Consider the following 5,023-nt stretch of genomic DNA (forward strand, 5'->3'; position numbering starts at 1 on the left):
CTCAGAATTTGAAAACGTCATATATTGTATTTGCATGGTTTACTAATGAGAACAAGTGGATGCCTTTGCTGGAGTGGTTACGCGAGCAGGATGATAGGGTGACCATTGACAGGCGTGGGTTCGATTCCTCCTTCCCTTTTGTAAGAGCAAGAGATCCTCCAGAGAAAATCTGTAGATTCTGGAAGAATCTTACGATAAATTGAATAAAATAAAAGTAGACCCAGTAGGTGTGAGTAGGCATCTCCAGTATTTTAAAAGATCTCACTACTAATATATTAAACACTATAGGCATGAATAAGCCCTAAAACCCAGCCGGATTCTTCCTCCTCCTCTTGCCGGATGGAGGAGGACATGACATGTGGCAGGCGGAGGGTCGGAAAACCTCCAGCGTATAATGCAGCAATGTCGAAGGCTGAGAGAGCGAAAACGGAAGCAGTGTGGCGGGGGCCTACGTGGGTGCGACAAGCAGCATGCAAGCAAGATGCGGTGCCCCATTCTCTGTTCAGAACGAGGGCCAAGTTACCTTTCTATTCCAAGCTTACAAGGCGAGAGTCTCCATATATTCTACCTCATACAGCTTTTCGAAGCTGAATGGTTCACACACAGCGAAGCCAACCACGGATTAGTAGACGTTACTCTAATTACACATCAACAGCTGGCATTTGCGCATCTCGATGAAGAGGGCTGCCATGGATAGCTGCCTCTTGCTGCTTTTCATGTGTGCCTCCATACTTAGCACCCCAGTCTCTCCTTCGTTTCTGGGTTTTGGTAGCGAATATAATCCTGAAGGCCCTGATCATGAGATGAAATTTGAACCTCGCCAGCCAGAATCCATCTTTGAGTCGGATGGAGGTAGTATTCTTCAATGGAAAGATCCCATGGTGACCCACATGGGCCTCATGGAAGGTCGCATCGTCACTGTTAATCAGCAAAGTTTACTCCTCCTCAGTATGCAAATTCACATAGGGTTTTGGTGGTTATAAGCGGTGAGATTTTGGATATCTTTAACTGTTTTGCATGTGTAGGTGCACGTGCGTGTGTGTCGTGATAATGAATGTAGGCTGAATGTATAGGCTGTGGGTGTGTGTGCATTTCGCAATGATTTGACCAGCATTCTTCCGTGCTACATATAATGTAGGCAGAATGTATGAGGTTTGAACATTGTGAACTGTTTTGCATGTACACTCGCATGTGTTAAGGATTGCTTAATGCAAATGCTAAAAGTGTTTTGCATTAAGAAGTGTGCTGGTGCAATCTTCATGTAGGTCTTCCATTACATCAGGATAGGAATTATGCATTCATAAGGAATTGAGGTTTGATCATTGTGAACTGTGTGTTTGTGCATATCTCTCAAACAATTGCTTAATGCACTATCGACAGGTATGCAATATGCTGGTGTATTTCCTATGTCTTGCATTTCATTAGCAGGCATAATTAATAGCCTTACAGGCATCAGTGTTTTACAGGCATAGGCGAGAGTATGTCTTGTGTTACATGATAAGAGGTGAAGACATGATGTGCTTCTACTATGACTATGCTTATGCAAATTGTTGCACATATGAGTACGTGTTCACTAAGGATAAGAGGCGATTACATATTTTGCTTACATTTGTTGCACATATCAGTACATGTGTTTTCATGGAGGCACCATTCAAACATGGATTATTTTTTGTCCAATCAAACCATGTTCTATCAAGAAAGTGAAACTGCACACACAATCATCCAACCATTGTTTTTGGGCTGAACCTGAGTGTTCTGTCGTTATGCATCAGGATGTGCCTACATGGGTTTAATACTACCCATGGGGACGAAGGCCAACATACGGAAAATCTCAAAGGGTGAGGTCATTGCAGTTCCCCGTGGAATGCCCATATACATGTATAATGATGGTGAAGAACCGTGTACCTTTCTCACTTTTGCCAATATCCGCAGCCCCATGATACATGGACGGCATCGGTATGAGGTACTTGAAGCAGTATTAATGTCACTGTTTTGCTTTTGGTTACAATTGAGAGCATTCTCTTAGTGTAGGATTTATGTGTTAATTAGTTTGTGAGGATATTGACGACTGTTGGTTTGGCTTCTGAATCTTTACAATTGGCTTCAATTGTAAGTCATTTGGAGGTATATGCTTCATATTAAATGGAATCTTAAGAGAACATGATTGTGTAAGTGGGATATGTTTCAAATTCAGTGTTTCGTGCTTACGGCTTTGCTTGTGAAGAGCACTGATTTTATGCATACCTTATCTGCAAATTGTCAACGAAGGGGAAGTGGGATATGTTTCAAATTCAGTGTTTCGTGCTTAGGGTTTCGTGCTTAGGGCTTTGCTTGTGAAGAGCACTGATTTTATGCATACCTTATCTGCATATTGTCAACGAAGGGGATATGTTTCAAATTCAATGTTTGGTGCGGTCTTACATCTTCGCTTGTGAAGAGCACAATATGTGAGATTGTGCAAGAGAAGTGATTTTATGCATACCTTATCTGCAAATTGCCAACAAAGGGTTTATTTTGGGCACTAATCACAATGTGCAGATAAGGTATGGGTAAAATCACCATACCTTATCTGCACATTTTGAACAAAAGGCTTTATTTTGCAGTACTGATTTTGTCTCTATTCCCAGGCTTTCCACTTGTCTGGAGCACGAACTGAAAACAAAATGGGTGGAATCATGCACGGATTCTCCCAGGACATGTTCATGGAAGCAATGGATCTTGACAAACAGACTATGCGACAGTGGTTAGAAAACCAAGATGGAGTGGCGATCGTGAAGATGTCACGAGAGCAACGACCAAGCAGAAAAGAGTTTGGGAAAGAAGAGGCAGAGATTGAAGGTGGAGGCTTGATGGCAGACTTCGGATACCACTTGGAGAAGGCACATCGAGATATCGTGCACCCGCAAGCTGGACAACTTACTGTAGTCAATGGCTACAAGCTTCCCGTCCTCAAAGCTTTTGGACATGTCGATTGGGTGCTTGAAGCTGCAGAGAGTGAGTTGTTCGAACATTAAATTGTGGTTGGACTATTAACTTCTGGCAGTTTTAAGCATCTAATACACTTCCATGTTTCCAGAGAGCATTGAAGGCTCCAGGATGGCTCACCAATGCAGACCATATGATCTATTGTGTTCGAGGATATGCTCGTGTTCAGGTGGTGTATCCGAGTGGCAAGATGGCGTGTGATGTGGAGATGAAGAAAGGTGACATGATGATGGTGCCCAAAAATTATCCTGTCATGATGCAAGCAGGAGATGAGGGATTTGATGCTGCTCTTGTCATGAATAGCCACATGTAATTGTTCTCAGCTTTTGCTTTCATCACACATCAAATCTGCTTTCATGTTTGTATATGTATAAGATATACATACGTAGGTATGCATGTATCTGTGTGTACATATATGTATATCTGTGCGTGCATGTTTGTATATGTATAAGGTATACATATGTAGGTATGGATGTATGTATCTGTGTGTACATATATGTATTTTTTATCTGTGTATGTAGGTATGCATGTATGTGTCTGCATATATATAGTTATGCTATGTATATGTTTTATCTGTATATGATGTAGTTATGCATGTATGTGTCTGTATATATAGTTATGCATGTATGTATGTCTTATCTGTGTATGTAGGTATGCATGTATGTATCTGTATATTTAGTTATGCATGTATGTATATGTTTTCTGTGTATGTAGGTATGCATGTATGTCTTATGTAAGTAGATGTAAGTTTTGCTGATGTATTGTTATGCTAGTTGCCTTGTTAGATCATGTGATGGGTCACCTTGCGTGTCTGGTCATGGCTCTGATATTTCGACACTTTACAATATGAATGTGTTGCTCCATTGTTTTTCTTAGTTTGTTCACAACATTCATTCTCAAATCGATTCATATTATTGTGAGTACAGCATGGTCTTGATGTTGTGTGTGGATCATGCACTAACTACATTCTTGAGATTATAGGCCAATATCGATGCACCTGACAGGGAAGGATTCGGTGTTCAATATGATGAGGCCAGAGGTGAGAATGGGAACGTTCAAGATAAGTAAGGAACTGGACAAGCGTGTACATGAAGAAAGCAGTCGTCGACACACGGCAATCCTGCTGCCTCCACGCGGCCGGGCTCCTCGAGATGGACAACTTGGAGATGAAGACGAGGCACTGAGAGAGAATGGAGGTGTAGTTGCAGCAGGTTCTAGTTCAACGATGGATGACGTGCGAGAAGCAATTTGGAGCATGTTTGAGGTAGCATAAAGTAGAAGCTTATAGATGAGCTGAACAATCAGCACCATTCCACATAAAAGCTTACTTGAAGTGGTCAGCATGTGGCTGACACGTCTTATCCTTTAATAAAGATTGCCAAACGAGTAAAAAGTTCGCTTTGACTCTTGAGCTTGTCCTTATTTTTTGTTAAATGTCTTTCCTTTTTGATTTTTTAACAAGAAACTTGGGACTGGAACTGAAGACTGAAGGACAGTGTTGAGGTCTCTATGCTGTATATGCTCTTAAGTGTAAGTGGGGTCTTATAGATGTGAATTGTGTTGCTTTGCCATCTTCGGTTTGATATATGATGTGGGTATGTTGTGCGGTGGTGTCTTGCTGGAGTTCAAATTCTGCAAAGAGCCAGGTTTGGTCTTTTCGATGAAAAAACGTGAGGAAGTCCTGTGGAGGTAAATAGAGGATGTGTGAACAGGTCCCTTCTATATTGTATTGTTAAGGAAACCTGACGACTCACCTCCTCCTCAGATTCAATGTAACAATTGTTGTGAATCAATTCCACTCAAAACTGGATTTCGCTCAAAAAAATATTCCCCGGAAGTGTTTTGTAACTTTGTGCAGAGTGATTTTGTATGAACCATTGCCATGTATCAATTCGAAGTGTTCAGAACATTTGTCATAAATCAGTTTGTCCCAACAGCTATCACAGTTACTTGGCTGCTGAGAAAGAAAGGCAGGTTTGTGTAATTCTGCCTCTTTAAACCTTCACTCCCACCTCTTTGGGCAGAGGTGCAGTCATGG

At 41.4% G+C, this 5,023-nt stretch overlaps 1 pseudogene across 1 annotated transcript; it reads left to right on the forward strand.

The window, feature by feature from the left end:
- The first annotated feature begins 344 nt into the window (after positions 1-344).
- Positions 345-4,463, forward strand: LOC147436474 (11S globulin seed storage protein Ana o 2.0101-like; annotated as a pseudogene). Its single transcript, XR_015185190.1, has 5 exons — positions 345-986; positions 1,773-1,963; positions 2,628-2,994; positions 3,077-3,294; positions 3,967-4,463. The product of XR_015185190.1 is annotated as an 11S globulin seed storage protein Ana o 2.0101-like (transcript).
- Positions 4,464-5,023: the final 560 nt, after the last annotated feature.

The sequence above is a fragment of the Adiantum capillus-veneris genome, chromosome 18, assembly GCF_014529385.1.
Source record: "Adiantum capillus-veneris isolate H3 chromosome 18, ASM1452938v2, whole genome shotgun sequence".
Lineage (NCBI taxonomy): Eukaryota > Viridiplantae > Streptophyta > Polypodiopsida > Polypodiales > Pteridaceae > Adiantum > Adiantum capillus-veneris.